The sequence below is a fragment of the Panthera onca genome, chromosome F2, assembly GCF_046562875.1.
Source record: "Panthera onca isolate mPanOnc1 chromosome F2, mPanOnc1 haplotype 2, whole genome shotgun sequence".
Classification (NCBI taxonomy): domain Eukaryota; kingdom Metazoa; phylum Chordata; class Mammalia; order Carnivora; family Felidae; genus Panthera; species Panthera onca.
This window is the reverse complement of record NC_138356.1, coordinates 63,376,447-63,397,564: the sequence shown is the minus strand read 5'-3', so window position 1 is coordinate 63,397,564 and position 21,118 is coordinate 63,376,447. Positions and strand designations below refer to the sequence as shown.

The following is a 21,118-nucleotide window of genomic DNA, read 5'->3' as shown; positions in this document are numbered from 1 at the left end:
GCCCAGCTCCTTTGAAGATAGCCACATTGGAAAGACACTTTATAAGAAATACTGTAGTCTTGTGATGTAACTCTACACTTTAAAAAGAAATGAATTTCCTCTGCATCATCCATCTCCGGCATGAAGGAAATCAAAGGCAGCTTGTATAAAGGGCCAGGCCTGCCCCCGTAAGGCCTGTGCCCCATGGTGACGTCATCCCAAGCCCCTGCAGGATAGTTCTTAGAGCAGCTGGAAACGGCTATTACCTATTTCCAAGCCTGCAGTCATTCCGCTTTCTGTGAGGTAAACCAGACTCGGCAGTTCTCGAAGCTTGACGAGAGATTGAGCAGTTAATTTGTGCCATGTCTAAGACACTCCTATACTCTTCAAGTTGACAAGCTTCTTGGCTCATCTGGCCTAGTGATGCTTCCATCTGGCTGCACATCAGAATCAACCAGCGTGTATTTTTTAAAACTACAGATCCTTGGGCCCTACTCTTGGCCTACTCTCAGTTGGATTCTCTGGTGAGGGCTCCTGGTTGTAGTTTGAAATGGGAGCTGGCTTTGAGAAACCTATCGATCCAGAACTACTAGAGGCATAGCTAGAAGCAAGAATATTAGCCAGGTTTTCAAAATATAAATAGCCAGAGTCAGGAGAAATTGGCAGCACTGAGGCTGGGCTGACTCTTCTTGGAAAGGGGGAAGAGGAGAGGAGCAGTGTGAAATCAAAGGTAAGGATGAAAATGTCAAGAAGTTGCGGCTAACATGAGACCCTTGACTGTAAGTGGTAGAAACCAAATTGGAACCAGCTTCGGCAAGAGGACTTTTGCAGGGATGCTGTGGTATTTCCCACGTAACTGAAGAGGAAGGGTGCTACTAGGCCTCAGGGGCCGCTCGGATCAGGGCCTTGGAACTATCAGACCCAGTGTCTGCCATCTATTTTCATTGTGTCTTTTGGGTGTCAGTTTCTTTACTCTGTCCCACTACAGACCAGCTTCTCCCATATAAGGGAAGTGTCCATCTTAAAGTTTTCCTAACCTCTTACATTGTGACCTTATCACCACAGAAGGAATGTCCCTCTCCCTTGGCTCAATTTGGAAAGTTCCAGGAGAGGATTTGGATGAGTTCACCCTGGGTTAAGTGAAAGAGACAAGAAAAATGAGGAATGGGGATTAGCGAACACCACATAGTTGGAATGGGGTGGGAGAACAGTTCCCTAGGAAAGAAGGGATTATTCTTTAAGAAGAAAGCAAGTGTGACAGGCAAAGCCATACATGTCCACCCTACCATCTGCTGTAAATGCTTCTAGACAAGGATCTCCACATTACAACAATGGGAAACTGAAAGTGAAGCTGTCTGATGATTATCAGGTCATGCTTTGCTGTGTCCAGGTCATCTTCTGGCAAATCCTCCATGCTGGGATAGATTTTTGTCCTCCGTAGGCCTGACACTGGGTGCTTTCCCCCTCTATCTCTGAATACATTGAATAACAATGATATGACCATTTCTGGGTCTATCTCCCTCTCCTGCCCAGGAGAACAGGGAGAATGTCATAGTTCCCATAACACTCCCAAGGATGGACTAGTGGTCAGTCCACTTGTTTGAGTCTGAGATACTGCACACCTCACTTTAAGTTTTGTGACTTGTTACTGCTCCGCATAAGTTGAGGTAAGAAAGAATTGGGGGGCTGTTTGTTCCTCAGCAGCAGCCTATCAGCCATCACCATCTGCTTCTGACATGCACCTTCTCTCAATCTTTCCTGGCACTATGAGTCTAACCGATGGCATACAGGCTGGTTATTGTTCTGTCTGAAATAGACCCTGTGTCATCAGAGATCTCTGGGGAGGTCAGGGGAGGTCAGCAACTCTTCATGAGTGGCTGGTCTTGGCTGCCTATCAAGATGGCAGCTCTCCTTGGTTATGAGGTGCAAGTACTTGGGTGGATTCTTTCCTTTCCTTTCCTTTCCTTTCCTTTCCTTTCCTTTCCTTCTTTCCTTTCCTTTCCTTTCCTTTCCTTTCCTTTCCTTTCCTTTCCTTTCCTTTCCTTTCCTTTCCTTTCCTCCTTTCCTTTCCTTTCCTTTCCTTTCCTTTCCTTTCCTTTCCTTTCCTTTCCTTTCCTTTCCTTCCTTTTCCTTTCCTTTCCTTTCCTTTCCTTTCCTTTCCTTTCCTTTCCTTTCCTTTCCTTTCCTTTCCTTTCCTTTCCTTTCCCTCACCCCAGATGTGACACCACAGACTCATTTCTTCTTCTCTGTTAATTGATTTATATTCTTATTACTTATCAATCAATACTCCTACCTATAATACATTTAGAAAACTTCTTACATTCTATAAAAGTTTCCACTGTTGTTGTTTTATATTTTCCAGTTTTATAAAAGATTTAAAAATATTTTGGCCCTGGTTTCTGTAGCAGGAAATGCAAAGCACAGAACCTCATATTAAAAATGAAGTGAAGAAAAAGCAGGGTCTATGATGTTATCACCTCCAGGACAACTCTATCCCTCTTCTTTCCTCAGTGATTACATTCTCCATAAACTCATAGACATTTATTGCATCTTCGTTCAGTCATTGTTTAGTGAAGCCACATGTCCTTAGCTCTTGTAATGTGCCTCGTAAATCACCCTCACAGCTCTTTAATAATTTGGTTGCTCTTTTCTGAATTTCCTTCATATGTCCCTTTTCTGGGGCCCTCGGGAGTTGGTAGAACACAAGGTAATGCCCATTATGTGTTAGGCAGTCCAGCTCTACATGGTGTACAGTGTGACATGGCTAATTTCAATCACACCCTCTTGCTTTTCTGACAGATCTTTTGAGTTCTTGCTTTTCTGGAAACAATGAGGGGCAGAGGAGAGGCAGTGATGGGAAGTGAAATAGCAAGCATATAATGTTTAATGTTATCCCTTTTGCAAACATCTTGCTATTGCCCACATTTTTAAAATTTGCTTTTTAGTAAAAAAAAATTTTTAGTGTATTTCTTAAAGAAAACAGAAGTCCAGAAGATTGAGTAGAAAGAAACTCAAGCTAGAAATTAATTAGAAATGTGAGAAATATGTTAATTTCTCCCACTGTTAAATGACCTCCTCATAGGGAAACGAGCTCTTTGAAAAGGAAATAATTTTTTTTAAAGTTTTTGAACTGGAATGGAGTCAATCAAACTTATACACATGTCATACTCCCTGCCCCCTGGCACTAACACTACCCATGTCCAGCCCCAGCTGAGGAAAGTGGCCATGAGCAGTTCTCTCCATGTGACTCCTCTATGGCTTATAATAGCCAGCTAGAGTATAACCAGTTCTGCTCCATGGACCAGAATCCTTTGGACCAGGAATTTGTGTCAGAGACAAAGGCACATGTATATGGACTGGATATCAGGTTAGTCAGCAGCCTCTCGGGAGGGCTCCATATTAGATGACACGGGCCCAACTCATAAATGTTGGTGGCCAAGTGAGCATAGAGAAGGGAAGTAGCATCACTTAAATATAGGCAAAGTCCTGAATAAATTTAAATGATTGTTTCTGAAGAAAGAAAAAAAATGTAGATTGTTTTTTGGGAGAGTCCCTATTCCCAAATGATATCTCAGAGCCAGAAAAGTTTGTACAGCCTCTCCTACCCAGTTTATGAATTCACAGCAACAAATAATGTAGACTTTTGGGAGAGGCGTGACCACAGAACTGTGTTGCACTTGACAATGTGAATGTTCTTAATGTCTAATTTATTAAGTGATAGCTTTTTATACTTCATGGCATGAATCAAAAAGGAATAGGATGTTTTGTGCTTTCAAGGATTTTATAGCCTAGTATGAAAATGAGGTAAAAAAAATAGCTATCACGTAAGGCAGAATGTGGTAATTTCTGTAAACAAATATAGGCAAAGTAACTGAGGAGCATAGAGGAGGATGAAATTAATTGCTGTGAGGTCATGGGAGTAGTGGAGGCTGGGGAATGAGTGTTGGGAAAACTAATCGCTCCATGTTCATTGTTTGTCTTTTCATGAAGCCACATTGCCTTGAAGACTAAATAACATTGAGCTGGATAATGCATGGGTGGGATTTTGCAACCTGGAAATGTGGGTTGAAGAGAGAAAATGGAAGAAAAGTGTAAGGATAGAAAAACTCAGAACTTCTTCAGGAAATGAAGAGCAGCTTAATTTATCTGGAACAGAGAAAGGTAATGAGAAATAAGGTTGGAAAAGTGGACCACAGCCACCAACCCTTGGAAGGATATAAATGCCAAACTATAGAGTTTAGTTGGTTTTTTAAAAAATATCTCTCCATATATTATCTATCTATCTATCTATCTATCTATCTATCATCTATCTATCTATGAGCCATCTGTCAGCAAGGAATTACATGACCAGAGCCATATTTAGGAACATTTTCTTCAGAAATTGTATGCTTGATTACAAGAGAAGGTGACTAGGGGTGAATAATGCTGTAATGATATTTTTGCAACAGTTCAGGGAGAGATAGTGAGGACTGGACCTAGCAGACAGGAACTGGGAATGGAAAGTGGAGGTTGAGATAAAAGAGGATTTGCTTTCCATGGAGCTCTGGATGGCTGTGGAAGGCTGGGGTAGTGTTTATAGAAGTATGAGTCTAGGTTTTGACTCTAGATGACTAAGTAGCTGTGACAGCATTTTGGTGGAAAACAAATAGTTTCTGTGATGAAACACCTCTACCAACAGACAACCTGGGTTCAAATTCTTAGATCTTAGACTATTTACCTGGCTAGTCTGTGCCTCAGTTTCTTTCTCTGTTTGTCAGATAGAAATGATAATAATAGGTCTTTCTTTCCAGGATTGCTGATTGCATGAATAAGGGGTAGATGGAAAGCCCTAGGGCCCTTCTCAATGGGGCTCTGTGAAAGAATTAAGCCCTAACACCGTGAGGCAGCCCTTTCAATGACTTAACTTCTCCTTCCACATCTGGAACAGTATTAGCATGGAATGCACACTGGGGAATCACAGGGCATCTCAGAAAGAACTTAGGAGAGACTTATTATAATACTCGGGCTTGGGTTAGACGATATGGAGGATAGTTCAAAGAACTTGGATTCTGTTCTGGATTGGGCACTGACAGAAAGTGGAAGCAGTTTCACAATTTGTTATCTTTTTTTTTTTTTTTAATTTTTTTTTCAACGTTTTTTATTTATTTTTGGGACAGAGAGAGACAGAGCATGAACGGGGGAGGGTCAGAGAGAGAGGGAGACACAGAATCGGAAACAGGCTCCAGGCTCCGAGCCATCAGCCCAGAGCCTGACGCGGGGCTCCAACTCACGGACCGCGAGATCGTGACCTGGCTGAAGTCGGACGCTTAACCGACTGCGCCACCCAGGCGCCCCTGTTATCTTAATCTTTATTGCAAAAGTAGGATAAATGAAGTATGGATAGAATTGTTTTGGAGGAAGAAATGATAGTTGCTCAGGTTAGCTGGGTGAGGGGAAGCTCGATCATTTTTGTGTTCGCACCATATCTTTATTTTAATTTCTGTCACACATGATTATAGAGTCTTGTCATGGAGAGGCCCCATCAAATGTTAATTATTTGCAGCAGCAGAAACTCATAACCTAGTTGGTAGCAACAGTTTTAAGTAGTCAGGGCTGCTCTTTTTTTTTTCTTTTTCTTTTTGTGCGTAGCTTTGATTCCCCCCCCCCCCCCCCCTTTGAGAGGAGTAGAAGTAGTCTTATCAAAGCAAAAGTTTGAGTAATTTATGGTTTGGGATACAAATTCCCAATTTGCTTTCTAGGAGTATGTCAATGTACTCTTCTGCTAACAGTGTATGAAAGTAGGATAAAAGTTGGACAGTTACCAAAAAGCCAGTCCCTGGGTAGTTGGCGTGATTTATTAGAATGACCCAAACTTGTGATGCTTTTAATGGTTCTTCCTACCTGTTCTCTTTCTTGAGGTTTTACTGCTGAATTTGCTGCTCACATGAGGAGGACTCATTCATATTCCTTCCTTGCCACTACTCTTCCCTCTTCCTGTATTAGCGGACTTTTTCCTTCCTGTTGCTTGAGATCAACAATACCAGCCAACACTGGGAACTGTTTTTTTTCTCGTTACCCACTCCTGCCCATTTTGTCCTCCCCATGTCACGAATCAGGAATTGCTATAGTTCATTCCTTCAAGTCATGTGTCCTTCAGGTTAAATGGACCAAAAGATGTCACCAAGCAAACTTCTCTTTTTCATGGTCTTTCTGGACTTTCCAGCATCCTGCCAGACACTACAAGTCTTCTTTCAGAAGAAACTCCTCCTGTTGGTGCTCGCCTATATGTACCAGGTCACGTGTAAACCAGCAAGAACAGCGGTTCTCAAATATTTCTGACCGTGACACTTGGTAAGACATACTGAAAATTTACATCATTGGCAGATATGCAGAAATGCATGTTCACATACACACATACCAGTTTATATAAATCATTTCACACGCGTAGCTGTGTAATTGGAAAAAAAGTTTCACAAAACAAATGTGTCTTTACTACATCCCCTGTGTCCAGATATTTGCTATTCTAGTCTCTTTTATTTAAAGAAAAAGCTTGTCATGATCCTCTATAAACTCATGTTTTAGCTTCTTAGTGATGGAGGAGTGTCTCCTTGGTTAGGGGAGGGGAATGGTGACATATAACAAATCTCTTCCTGCATTCCTGTTTTCTCCGTCTTAGAATGTCTTCCTTTTTCTTGGATCAAGAAGTTTCAGTTTGGTTGGTACAGCTTAGCCCTGATTCCAGCTATTCATAACTCACCACCAGTTACCTAAGCTAGAATATTTAATTCAGAATCTCCGGTAACTTCAACCACAACCATAAATTCAGCCTGCTCTGAAATGTTTCCTTCCTCCTTGGATATTACCGGCATCCATTTTCATGAACACAGTCCCATATTTTTGTCCAAAGCTTGACAATTATTTTATGAGTTGTAAATCTGTACTCCCTTCTTCTGGATTCTGAGGAACAGGAAGTTAGGACAGGAGGAGAATTGGACCACCTGGGCAAGGTTAGAGTCTCAGGTAAAGAGGAGGCCCGCCTTTAAGTAAGAGAGAAAACATCTTTATTAGACAAGGAAAGAGGAGCTCCTTCTGTTGCTAAGCTATTCTTAGAGGGATCTGTAGCCCCATTTCAATTCCTCTTATCAGCATCCAACACTTTCCTTATCTCCAGGATACTGTTAAGGCTTAGATATTGACTCCACTGACATTTCTCCACTGTGAAAAAATTGGGTTTTGTTTTGTTTATCTCAGCCTTGCAGCTGAAAGAGAGGAGAAGGGATGAGATTCTTTTGACTTCGCTAAGAGATTGCCCCTTCATCCTCTGCTATCCCATCAATACCACACAAAGTGGGAACTCTCCCCCCAGGTGGATAGAAAGGTTCAATATTAAAATAGATAAAAACCTACTGTCTGTATACTATGAATAATTTTCTAGTTTGTCCTGTACCCTTAAATTTATTTTTCATGATTTTTGACATACAGAGGTTTGTAAGTTTAAGTCAACAAACTTGTAGATATTCCCTTTGTGTTTTTTTCATTCAGGTAGTTATTTTAATTAGTTTTTAAAAATTTCAATTTTTTATCAAAATCTTGTGGTCTTTAAAAGTTAGTTTTTATGAAAACAGTACTTAGTTTAAAAATATCGACAAGTGCTATGCAATTGTAAGGGACAATAGTCTTCTGCCCTACCCCTACATTAATTTTCATTCTTTATAGTCAAACACTTAAAAATCTTTTAGCTGGTTGTATGTAAGCGATGAATCATGGAAATCTACTCCTGAAGCCAAGAGCACACTGTATACACTGTATATTAGCTAACTTGACAATAAATTATATATATATTTAAAAAAAATCTTTTTTTAATGTTTATTTATTTTTGAGAGAGAGAGAGAGGGAAAGAGTGAGAGTGAGCGGGGTAGGGTCAGAGAGAGGGAGGGAGACACAGAATCCAAAGCAGGCTCCAGGCTCTGAGCTTTCAACACAGAGCCTAACATGGGGCTCAAACCCACGAGCTGTGAGACCATGACCTAAGCCCAAGTCAGACGCTTAACTGACTGAGGCACCTAGGCGTCCCCCCCCCCCCCAAATCTTTTAGCTGCATTTATCTTCAAATATTTGTCCATGTATTTAGTCATAATATAGCTTATACTGCTATTTTTTGCTTTTTCAAATTTTCATATTACCCACTGACTTTCTTGTTTGGAAGATGAGGGTTTTAGGTTTCTTACATCACGACCACAACATATTCCTATGCTTCCTTCTCCCCTGTAGATTCTTTCTTCATTTTTCCAGTTTTTTGTCCTAATGTCTGTTTAAAGAAATACTATCTACACCATCTACTACTGTAATATGAGTTACAGGTGACAATGTACTATAACTACATTTCCTTTCTTATAAAACCCTTTGTTTTCCCTGGAATTACTATTTCATCTTTTTGCTTTTCTTTGTATTCATTAGTAATTAAGCTTCAAATTTTATGATAAACTTATAAAATTCCTTAAAAAATGGCCAAGAACTTCAGATAAATGACCTGTTGCCTTTTCTTTGCTCTTGGTTACATCTTACCTGGGACCCTGCAATCTTTTATTCCAGATCGGAGTGGTACTTTCCAAATCTGCTTATTAGTTGTTGCACTGAGACCTCCTTACCTCTGAGGCCTCCTTTTGCTACACTGCTGTGTTGGATCTTCTATTTTTCAAATCCTAGGTATTACTTTACACTTAAGATAATAACTTATATTTAAGTAAAGCTGTATTGATAATTGTTAAGCAGTGGAATTAAATGATCCACAAATACAATAGTCCCCTTGTCTGCAGGGTATATGTTTCCAGACCCCCATTGGATATCTGAAACTGCTAATAGTTCTGAACCCAACATATACTGTGTTTTTCCTATACACAATACATATGCACCTATGAGAAAGTTTAATTTATAAATTAGGCACAGTAAGAGATTAACAACAACTAATAAGAACAGAACCATAAGAATAGAACAATTGTAACAACATTCTGTAATAAAAGTTATGTGAATGTCGTCTCTCTCTCCAAATATCTGACAATTCTGTACGCACCCTTCTTATGATGATGTGAGATGATAGAATGATGTACCTACGTGATGAAATCAAGTGAGGGGAATGATGTAAGCATTGTGACCTAGTGTTAGACTACTATTGACCTTCCGATGCTACATCAGAAGGAGGGTCATCTGCTTCCATGGTGCTTAACCATGGGTAAGTGAAACTGTGGAAAGTGAAACTGGAGATAAGTAGGGGGTGGGGTGGGTAGAGGGTGAGGGTGGGGAGGGTAGGTGGTGGTGACTATTGTAATCCAATTCAAGAGTTGACTGGGTGGACCAAGAGGACATGTAGGGAGACTAGTTAGACCACTGCAATTGTCCAGCTAAGAGATGATGGATGGCCTGGACCAGAGTTTGGCAGTGGAGATGGGGATAAGAGATAATGTTTCAGAAACAATTACAAAGTAAATGCTCTGGATTTATGATTTTTGGTAGAAGTGACAGAAACCAACCAAAACTAGAAGAATAAGCCTAACGGTACGATTATGGGGATGCCTCCACAGAAATGAAGGTATATAGCTGAGGATTAGAAAGTGCTTGGAACCAAGAAATGGACAATCTTAGAAAACTCATACAGTATTTTTTTTTGTTTTTTAATTAGTTAATTAGTTAATTAATCGTTAAAATTTACCTCCAAGTTAGCATATAGTACAATAATGATTGTAGGAGTAAAAGCAACTTGTTTTTATCTCTCAGTGTTATTTCTAAGTTTTCACTACCTTCTCTATCTATGCACACTGGTTTAATCTACCCCATGGACATAGGGTGAAAGATGGCCATAGCACATTGCCCCCATTTATATCTCTATTCAAAAGAAAACATGCAAAACTGTATTTTTAGTTCTTTAGTTTCAATTCTAATTCTTCAAGAATGTGAACCAGGTTAGTCCACTTTGAAACTTTTTAAGTGGATTCAGGGAGAAGTTCTTTGGTAAAAATAAGATTCTGAGCACCCACCATATTGAATGGGGCTAAGGTTAGGGTTAAAAATCTAATGATTTTTATTTTCTCCTAAAGAGGTAGAGGAGGTAACTGTTGAGAGTAAGAGAAAGTGATAGAGTCAAAGATTTTAAGAGCCTGGTTAAGGTTTGAAATTGCAATTGCAGAAAGAGAGAGTCTGAGGAGAGAGACTTAGTATGAACTTAGGTAACATTGAGAGCCCACTGGGATGAATAAACTTCAATATATGATGGTACAAATCTGAAAATTGACAGGCACAAAGAGTTTAGGTATTAGATAATGACATTGATGGACCATGCATATTAAGGATGAGGACATATGTAAAGAGAGGAGACTTCCTAGAAAATTCAAAGAACAGCATGTATAAAGGCCGTGAGGTAGGAGAGATTTGGTGCGTTTGAGGAACCATGAGAAGTATAGACTGGGCACACTATTTGCAGGCTGGAGTCACAAGTTAGCTTTTCTTCATCATTCAGCAGAGTGATTCCAATGTCCAAGCCAGTATCTGTTTGTAGTAGGTACTCAGTAAATATTTGTTGAATGAATGTAGCCTTATCTCTATCTAGCAATTTTCCTTCAAATTCTCTGTCCTCTAGATGGCACCCTTCCATAATTTACAGAGGTAATGCAAGCTTTCATCCATTTTTATATTGGAAAAATTACTTAAATATTTTGGGTCTCATTTTCCTGATCTGTAAAACATAAGTATAATAATAACCCCAACTTCATAGGTAGTTGTGATGTTTCAATCAAGTAAAACATAAAAGTGTGTAGCTTTTGATTTGGTAGTCAATCAATACCTATTACCTAATGTAATTATTAATTTTATTGTTGTTATGGGTATTATTTCAGCCTATGAGACTATTTGTGTTCATGTCCTTGTCTTGAACAAAAATCTTACAATTTTTACTGGACACTTTAAGTTGAAGGACACCAAACACCCTTCCCCATCTTAATTATATCCTGACTTTTCCTTTGAGATGCTAGCCCTTCCTAATTCTGAGTCCACAGTGTTTCAAGGGAGATATTTGCTCCCAGTTACAGGGGAGCCACCCTAAAGGCTTAATGTCAATATTTGTATTTCATCCCCCTTATCATGGGGAGTCTGGGAGTCCAACCAGAGCCAATGAAATGTACAATAATTTGGGACTTTTGTCTCTCCTCTGTGGAAACCGTGAGATCATCACTTTTTCCCACAATAATAAGAGGTGAGGTCATGAGGTCTGTATCAATGGAAGCCACTGCTGCTAGAAGGATGGCCGAGAGGGTCCTAAAGGAGATCCTGAGGGTCAAGCAAAGGACAGAACAGAGAGAGGCTTAAGAATGAAGTTCTAGGTAATATTTTTTTGAGCCCCTGGATTCAGCCCTGCCTGAAACTAGTTGTATTTCTGATCTTTTTGCATTATATGAGCTAATACATTTCATTTATTGTTTAAACTGGTTTAAGTTGGGATTTTGTTCCTTACAATATACAATCTTAACTTACACATGATTTTTATTAAGAATGCAATATGTCCATCTTATGTTAAATATGCAGACAAAAGTAGAATATTCTTTTAGTAATCTTTATCTAAAAATTCCATTAGTGCAATAATCAATTGATGTTATGCCATTAAGTAGTACATTCATTAATTTTTTCCAGTATAACTTAAACTCTAGGACAATATGGTCTTTTGAAAATTAGTGACTGTTTTAATAATTATTTTGTGGTTCTCAGGGGCTATAACTGGGTAAAGACATTTCTACATACAGATTAGTTTTTATTTTATGGCTTATTTCACTTTTCAGTGTAAAATAAGAAAGTTACTGAAATTTGTTATTGTCCACTTATTATAAAGTTGAGTTCAACTTTTTGCTATTTAAATCCATTATTTAATTTCTACCTTTCCATTATATCCAAATTTTGAGAGACTATGGTTTTTATTACTCACAGAGGGAACATTTGAAGTGGAAGGAATTTTGGACTCAGACAGAACTGGGTTCCAATCTCAGCTCTGCTACTTGCTAGCTCAGTGAACTTAGACTAATTATTTAACTCTAAGCCTCAATTGTTTGTTTTCAAATTGGGAGTGACAATACAAACTTTCAGAGACAGAGGAATAGTGAGGAATACTGAGACAGTACATAATACTCCTAGTGTATACTATGATACCTAAAGGCTCATAACAAGTATGAGTTCCCCTTTTCTAATTAGTACATTTAGCTTTGTCTCCAAAAATTTTAGTGAGAAGTCATGCCAAGCCAATATATTGTTCTGTGAATCAAAAGTATTAAATGTTTTTTCTTTATTTACTAGTTTCTAAATACTTAGTGAGAAACTAACGTGTATTCAGATTAGATCTTGTTCATTGCTAATTTGATGTCAGGTTTACGAATTACTTGATGTGGTGTATCTATGGATGACGATAGGAATACCCATATTTCTTAGCACAGTGTACGTTTGGAATTATGGGGAGCTTAGAAAGCCGTTAACTCCCTCTCTTATCATAGTGTCCATACATCAGTTTTTCTGTGTATTGTTCCAGTTCCACTGGAGAATTTTGGCTTCGTGTTTTTTCATTTATTTTTAAACTTTATATTATTTTGTGTTGCTGGCTGTGTAGCTCATAATAAGGAAATTAAAAAAATATGTGTGCAATCATGTTACACACTATGACCCATCCATTTAATATGAGCTGAGAGAGAAGTAGCTCCCCCTTTATTTTATTTGTATTATTCAAACGTTCTCGACATTTGGATTTCAAGTCCAAAGGAAGAGTTTTGTTCTTCACAGTGTTTTTTGTATAAATGTCTTGAATGGTTTTCATGTGAAATAAATTTTGCTTTCCCCCTGGACCTCAGTCCTAACTCTGACAATCGTTTTAGAATCTCCCAATTACATACCCTGCCCAATGGACTAATGGCCATGACCTTTTCCTGCCAATTGGATCCTTCCTCAGTTCCCAGCTGGAGAGTGAGCTGGAGTAGCTAAGGAACCTTCTTAAACAGAGGGATAAACATATCCAAGTTTAAATTTGTCTGAGTACTAGTATAATTACATGAATGACTTAGCTATCCTTTTTTATTGTTCAAGGTGAATTCAGAAGGGAGAAATAAGCTCCTGAAAGATAGTGAAGATGGAAGTCAGGACAGGACACTATACCAGAGATGTCTCTTTATATGTAATGATACAATTTAGGACCAAGATACAAGATGGTACGATGGTTAGAAGCAAGGGCTCTGGTGCTGCTGGGTGTGAACCCAGATCTGCCACTTGGTAAGCGTGCGGTGTTGGGAAGGGAGCCTCCCGTGTGCTTCTGTGAAATGGAGATAAAACACAGGACCTACCTCATGGATTCTCGGAGAAGAGGTAAAGGTAAATTAAATACATACATTTAGAACAGTGCCTGGCATATTGTAAATGCTCAAGAAAAATGTTACTTTTGGTTGTTACTGTTATGTTTCTGGATATTTAATTCAACAATACTCTGAACAGAAATTTCACATAAGTAAGTAAATAATATATGCTGACTAAATACAAATATAATTTTAGGATTCCAGCAAATTCAGTCATGTGGGAATCAGGGAGATGATATTTTATACTAATTTACATCAATCAAAATGGTGACCATTGGCTCTCATATAAATTTTACAGAAAGCTTCAGAAATCTCTTGATAAGCACAAAAAGTAGCACTTTACAAACAGACCCTAAAGCCGAAAAAGGACGAAAGCATTTTGACTTCCTAGCAGTGTTTCTGTTATTTTTCTGGAAACCAAATCTGATACCTTCTTTAAGCTATTCCAGTTCTCGCCTTACCTCCTTTCTTAAACCAAAATTATTGAATGAATCCTCTCCACTTGAGGCTGCAATTTATTACCTGCAGTTTTCTCCTGGCCCCAGCATAACCTCACTTTGCTGTTCCTCTGCAGCTGTCTTTTCGGAAGCCACTGGAAAATTTGGAACTTCTCAAATGCAATGATCCTTTTTAGTCTTTATTGATGGATGCTTCAAAACATCAGACAGTGTTTGCTTTTCTTTCCTTCTTGAGGCTCTTCTGCTTTGGCTTTCTTATGCCTATTCCCGCCACCCCCCACCCCCCCATCTCTCTGTACTTCCTAATCTTCTCAGATACTTATTTTTGCAGCAATTTTGTCGATTATTATATTCCTTAGGATTTGTACCCCAGACATCTCACTGTGAGACTCTCCTTGGTTGATTTGATCCAAGCGACTAATTTCTGGTGCCACCTAGAATTGTCCCAATTTATATTCCCCAATTTCTGTTTCAGTTGTTTATATTTCAGTCTCTTAGATACCAGGGGGCCCCATAAACATCTCAAGGTCACTGTGACCTCAACTAAAACTAAATATTTTTCTTCCAACTCCAAAATTGCTTCTACGTTAATCCTTATTTAGATGAATGATTCTACTCTCAACATACTTGAAAGTACACTAGACTGTTTGCTTCGCATTTTCCAATATTTCCCATCGGTCCCCAAGGCAAATGGCATTTACCTTTTAAATTATCAATCCTTTTGTTTATATTTATAGTCCTATAACTTGGTTTCAGGTTTCCTCATCGTTTGCTTACATTATTACAACAACCCCTACATTGAAGGGGAAGGAAAGACCATAAAGACACCTGAAGAATATTGAATTTTCAGAGAAAGAGAAATCTAGATAAGTAGAACCTTTAATATAAAGTGAAGAAAAGGTGCGGGTAGTTGGCATTTGATTGAGAAATTTTGCAATAAGATGAAATCTCGAGCTACTGTCACTGATGTGTTATCCTGAAGGTCAGATAATAGTTTATGGGTGAAGTGGCATTTGAAGACTACTGAGGGATTGTCTACTCTAATGATCAGCCATGCCAGTCAATGTACCATGCACAGGTGCATTTTTAAAGTTTTAATTCATTTCAGAAGGGTTTGTCAATAGTGCAATAAAAATTTGGCATGCACAGATACAGAGCTAAACCTATCACCTTGCCCCCAAACCATCCTTCTTTCTGTTTTTCCTCTCTTGGTAAGTGGTACCCATAAATGCTCATTCTCTCACTCTGAAACCCCAAGAATTTTCCTCCTTTCCCATCCCAGAATGATCACTTGATTCCCCACTGTCGACAGCTTAGTTCCAAGTTCACCGTTCATTTTCTTGAGAGGTGTAGTTAATTTTGGATCTTTAGCGCTCTATTGGACATTGACTAGTTTTTTTATTTTTATTTATTTTGAGAGGGGTGAGGGGCAGAGAGAGAGAGAGAGAGAGAGAGAGAGAGAGAGAGAGGGAGAGAGTAAATGCCAGTCAGTTTCTGTGCTGTGAGCGCAGAGCCTGATACAGGGCTTGATTCCACAAACTGTGAGATCATGACCTGAGCCAAAATCAAGAGTTGAAGGCTCAACTGACTGAGTCACCCAGGTGCCCCTGGACATTGATTATTTTTAAATAACTTTTTATTGATTCTCATTTCAAAATCCTAGACATTGTCATCTATGATGTGGACTACTCCAATAAACCTCTACCTTGACTTTCTAACCCTAACATTTTTCCCCAGTTCAACTTATCCTCCATGTTGCCTGCACAGTTGTCTGCCTGAACACTGAAGTCAGTAAGTCCTTTCTTCTTCTGGCTTCCAACAGCCTCAAGTACAAAGCTCAGTGTCCTCCATTTGCCAGTCCAGACCTTTTACCAGTTGGCTCCATTTTTCCCCCTATAGTCATATTCCTGTACTTTCCTTCCTACATCCTATGCCCCTGTTGCTTCTTGTGGCTCCTCAAATAAGCTACACCCTCCTCCCTGTGTTTTTGCACATGCTGTTCCCTTTGCAAAGAAGCCCATCTCCCTTCGTGGATACCCTGCAAATTTCTTTTGTGTTCACAGGTCACTCAGGCAGCTAGCCTTTCCCCCACCATCCTCACCACCTTCACAAGGCTCCATTATACCTTTTGGTATTCTAATAACTCATTCTTGCCTATATACCCCACACTTTATGAGCACGTGGAAGGCATGAATTTTGATGTAGACACCTCAATATTCTCAGAGCTTCTTATGCAGTGTGTATGTAGTTACTCCAGTAAAGATTTATTAAATGAATAATGAGATTCTAAGATGACATTCTATTTTCAGCTATGGACATATCTTAAGGTCTTACACACCATGTGCAGGTGCATTTTTAAAGTTTTGTTCTAATCTTTGATGAGAGAGATATTTTTTATGTATGTTCTACAGAAAAAAAAGGAATCACTATAATTTCACAAGATTTCAATGGAAGTATTTAGTGGTCTTATTAGGCTCTTGAAAGAAAGAGAAAGAGAGAGAGAGAAGAAAAAGAAAGAAAAGAAGGGAAAGAAAGAAGAGAAAACAAAAGGAACGGAAAGGGAAGAAAAGAAAAGAAAAGAAAAGAAGGGAAAGGAAAGGAAAGGAAAGGAAAAAAAGAAATGTTAATTAAGCACAAATGCTAGAAAAATAATAGACTAGCATGGGCCTAAATGTGACCTGGCTCCAGGAAATGAGACCTTTTATAATGAAAGTTCTGAGTTGTTAGCTCCCTGGCAGTCATTCTGCAGTGGCCCAACCCACTTTTTCATCCATATCTTCAACTTCCTCCAACCATTCAGTGTGATTAATTCATTACTAAGAACACATCTTCAGTTCCCACTCTATTTTTTACTCCACTATTTCCTTTGTCAGAATGCCTTTAACCCTCTATTCTTTCTCTCCTCTCAAGATCCTACCTAGTACTGAAGACACTTCAAGATGTCTCCTCTTCCAGGAAGACTTTTCTGATACTTCCACTAAATGAAAACTTTTTTCCTCCTAACTTCTTAAATACTTTATACCTTTTTGATGGCACTTACCACAACCTGCTGTATACTATGATTATTTGTGTACTTGGTTCATCTTACCTATCAGAGTTTAAGTTTTTTAAGGTCAAGCACTTTTTTTTTTTTTTTTTTTTTATTCTTCCACCTTCACCCAGGCAATGTTTGGTACAGTTTTGGTATTCAATAAATATTTGCAACATAAAGTTGAAATGGGTTATGAGCCTGAATTTTATCATTGATAAATTTCTTGGGGCCTTGACTATCAGACACATACATGCACTTGCCTTAATCTCCGTTAAATTGTGTGGAATGTCCCTGTCTACTTATTTCCACCACTAGAAATCTCTTTTTTCAGAGCTATTACACAAAATGTTGTTATAACAACCATAAGAATAATTGTAAAGATATTTAAAGTAGCAGTCCCTAGACATCTTAGCCCTGAAGCCTCATCATGTGGAGGAGGCAATAAGGTGTATTGTCAGGAGCACAGACTCTGAATCTGGAGTTGGTTAGGTCTGAATCCTGGCCCTGTCACGTACAAGCAGTGTGATGTGGGTAAACTACTTAACCCATCAGTGCCTCACTTTTAGTATCTATAAAACAGGTATTATACCAGTACCTACCTCATGGGGTTGGTGTGAGAATGAAATGAGTTAATATATGTAAAATGTGTAAAATGTAAAAGTATGGCACGTGGTTAGTTTTAGTTTTTACTGTATTATTATTATTATTATTATTATTATTATTATTATTATTATGTGCATGTAGGGTATATGCCTACCACCTATTTGAAAGCATGAGCTTTTAAATGGTTGAAACTGTGTTTTCTTCGTCTTGGCATTTCAGGTGACTGGTATGGTAACTCATACAAAGTTAATGCTGAAAGACATGAACCTGGAAGAAAATTCCTCCCTGCCCTAGAGGTGAACCTGAACTTGCTTTCTCCCTGTCATGGATATCCAAAGAACTTCCTTTTTGTGCTCTCAGCAACCTCATATTTAACCCTGCTGGTTTTCATTTACTTTATAATTGAATCATAATGAATTTTAAAATCCATTCTAACTTCCTAAGATCTCTAGAGATTTGCTTCATCAGTCTGACATCACGTTCATTTACATTTCTTCTTTTTTCGTTTCCTTGTATGAGGTCTAAGAATTGTTCCAATAAAACACTTTTAAGATTGTATTACACATACTGTATGCTATTTATTCCTGGCTACATGTTCAAATTAACAAGCACGAAATTGCTAATGCCGTGATCGACTATTACAAACTATAATGCTATAGCTGTCATAATTGAAAAAATTGGAACTGGACTATTCTTTTGTAACCATCTAAGCTAATAGTTTAAGTGGAAAATATTTATACAAAAATCAAAGCCAATTCAAGTTCAGGGTGTTGTTAGAGGCCATCCAGCTTGGTCATTCTCCTAAGATGGTAAGTTCCTCAGTAGCCCCCAGGATAAATAATCGTCTTTTGCCTAAATTGTTCCAGGAAAACAGAATACATTAATTCTAAGGTCATTTTCTTGCCTTGGTGGGCAATTATAATTGGTGGGAAACTATTTCTCCTGTTGAATATAAACCATTACTCTGAAAAACAACAGAGTGGATCACCATCTTCTGTGATAGCCTTCAAATATTTGCAAACAGGTGCTTTACTTCCCACTATGTTATAAATTAACAGATCATAATGAAGCAACTCAAGAATTTTTAGACCTACAAGGCACATGAATATGATTTAATCTTATTGTTTTATAGATGAATACATTAAAAAGAAGAGAGGTTGAGTAGTTATATGCCCACATAACACATTTGTTCATTTGATCATTGTGTACTTAGCTACCAGCTTAATAAACTTATAATTTTGTAATTTAAAATAACATAGTTTTATAACTTAATATAACACAATTTACTATTTATTATAACAAATAAATTATGAAGGAATTTATAGTTTATTATATAAACAACACTGAAGACCTTGGTGAATTATAGCCAGCTCATTCTCCTTCTTTCCCCCCAAGCTATCACTAACGTATAATTGTTATCCAGCATCCCTTTTTTCTTTTAAATGCTTGTTTATTTTGAGAGAGAGGGAGAGAGAGACAGAGAGAAAATGAGCAGGGGAGGGGCAAAGAGAGGGAGAGAGAGAGAATCCCAAGCACTCTCTGAGCTATCAGTGCAGAGCCTGATGTGAGGCTTGAACTCACAAACTGAGATTGTGACCTGAGCTGAAATCAAGAGTCAGACACTTAACCAACTGAGCCATCCAGGCGCCCCTATTCAACATTCAAAGATTCAAACATATTGTGTCATTACTTCTCCAGCAGAGAAACAGAACAACTACAAGTGATGTGGAATAAGGGATTTATGATGAGGATTTGATTTTACGTGGTTGTAGGTGTGGAAGAAGTGGAAGCCTCTGCATCTGGGCTTGAAGTCATTGTTGGTTAGTAGAAATTGCAGTCAAGAACACAATCCAGACGTGAAGTGGGATGAAATGAGGACAAACAGGAACATACATCCATCCCTCACTGCCTCCAACCTTGACAATGATGGTGAAATGGAAGGAGCCGGTGCTTGTTGCCGTGGAGCTGCACACACACCTACCATTGGACTGAGTAGCTGAAGGAGGAGTTGTAGGCCTGCCTGCTGTTCCCTGCCAACAAGATGGGTAACAGCTAGACACAGTGCACATGGATGTAGTGACTCCTGGCACCCACGCTGACCTTTGGAGCAAAACAGCTGCCCCACAGAGCTCTGCAATTCTCTGAATGTTGTGATTGTCTATGGTTGAGTGTTTAACCTCTGCAGATCGTCTAATGCTGGGGCTCATCACCAGTGATGAGCTACAGGTCTCTTCTCTCACCCTGTTTATTCCAGCAACTTTCTCTGTGTGGCTCAGTTTTCTTATTTTCTACAGGCTCCTGGGTTGGACTAAAAAATGGCATCATGCTGGTCAATTCCAATATCTGAAACATTTGCTCCTTTAATCACTAGCAAATGGAAAATGAATGATGAAAAATGAGAATCAGCATATTTCCTACATCATCTTGAGGGTGAAATGAGATGTTTATGAAATACTAAGTTTAGTGAGAGGCATTTGCTCAATAAATCTTTGTAAATAATATTATTACTGCACCTAAAATCTCTTGCGGTTTCTACTTTGTGTGTCTCACCATTAAACTATACAGTTCTTGAAAATAGGATCTGTGCCCGATTCAGTCCTACATCCTCAGAAGCTTAGCTAGTAAAGCCATCAAATTTGGGGGGAAAATATGTAGAAATGAACATGAGACCTTGGGGTAACATTTTCTTTTTTTTTTTTTTCTTTTTTTTTTTTTTTTTATTTATTTTTGGGACAGAGAGAGACAGAGCATGAACGGGGGAGGGGCAGAGAGAGAGGGAGACACAGAATCGGAAACAGGCTCCAGGCTCCGAGGCATCAGCCCAGAGCCTGATGCGGGGCTCGAACTCACGGACCGCGAGATCGTGACCTGGCTGAAGTCGGACGCTTAACCGACTGCGCCACCCAGGCGCCCCTGGGGTAACATTTTCTAAGCATGTCACCAAAGGAAGATTTGATAGAAGATTTAATCTTATAAGAAGAAAAATGGTCTATTTAAAAATCTTAATGAACTAAAGAAGAAAAAACAAATTATAATGATATTTGCAAGTGGTATGTCTTAGCGTTCATATTCGCAACATGAAAGAGACTCCAATAAACAAGTATGGAAAACAAAAAAAATCAACAGAAAAATGGAAAAGAGCATGAACAGATATTTCAACACATGTGTTCTCTTAAAGTTCTAGAAGTCAGAAGTTCAAAATACATCTTATGGGGTTGAAATCAAAGTGTCAGCTGGGCAGCTCGGTTTTAAAGTCTCTAAAGGAGAATCCATTCCTTGCCTGGTCCAGCGTCCAGAGGCTTCCAGAATTTCCTGGCTCATGGCCACGTCACTCCAATCCCTGCTTCTGTGGTCACGTTACCTCCTATCAACTTCTTGCTTTGTTGTTGTAAGGACCATAGTGATTACACTGGGCCTATTGGAAAATCCAAAATAATCTCCCCATCTTGACTTTAAAATATCTCCAAAGTCCCTTTTGTCATATATGTAAAATAATATGTTTGCAAGGTTCTGGGAAGTATGATGTAGATAGACACTTTTGGGGAACCATTATTGAACCTACCAGAGTAGGTTAAAAGTCATTGACTATTATCTAGATTTGTCATACTCTTCTCCTCTGGGAGAGAGCACCAATACACAGGGCAATCAGGAAAAGTATGCTAGTTAGTGACTGGCTATAACAACTTTCCTGGCATTTG

At 38.7% G+C, this 21,118-nt stretch overlaps 1 long non-coding RNA gene across 2 annotated transcripts; it reads left to right on the top strand.

Moving 5' to 3' along the window:
• Positions 1–9,114: 9,114 nt before the first annotated feature.
• On the top strand, positions 9,115–17,978 carry LOC132664832 (uncharacterized). 2 transcript variants are annotated; one of them, XR_009603870.1, is made up of 3 exons: positions 9,115–9,187; positions 13,066–13,341; positions 17,640–17,978. It is a non-coding gene; the product is annotated as an uncharacterized LOC132664832 (long non-coding RNA). The 2 variants fall into 2 exon arrangements; XR_013553475.1 differs by having other exon boundaries at positions 13,066–13,347.
• The last annotated feature ends 3,140 nt before the right edge of the window (positions 17,979–21,118 follow it).